The following is a 223-nucleotide window of genomic DNA, read 5'->3' on the forward strand; positions in this document are numbered from 1 at the left end:
AAAATGCCTCTGCGCAAACAAATAAAATCTATTACGTCTGTTGCTAACAAAGTGTAAATTAATAAAAAGTGTCGACTGCGGCATTAAATTAAGATCTGTTCATGTTGCACCGTATTTCATTTTAGGCGTTTTTACCGTGTTGCGCATTATAACCAATCACACACGATTCTGTTGAGCTTAGGAATGCAATGGCCAATCAGAGGCGTTCAGATGAGTCATCGCT

This window comes from Sinocyclocheilus anshuiensis, unplaced genomic scaffold, assembly GCF_001515605.1.
Source record: "Sinocyclocheilus anshuiensis isolate Anshui unplaced genomic scaffold, SAMN03320099.WGS_v1.1 scaffold263, whole genome shotgun sequence".
Classification (NCBI taxonomy): domain Eukaryota; kingdom Metazoa; phylum Chordata; class Actinopteri; order Cypriniformes; family Cyprinidae; genus Sinocyclocheilus; species Sinocyclocheilus anshuiensis.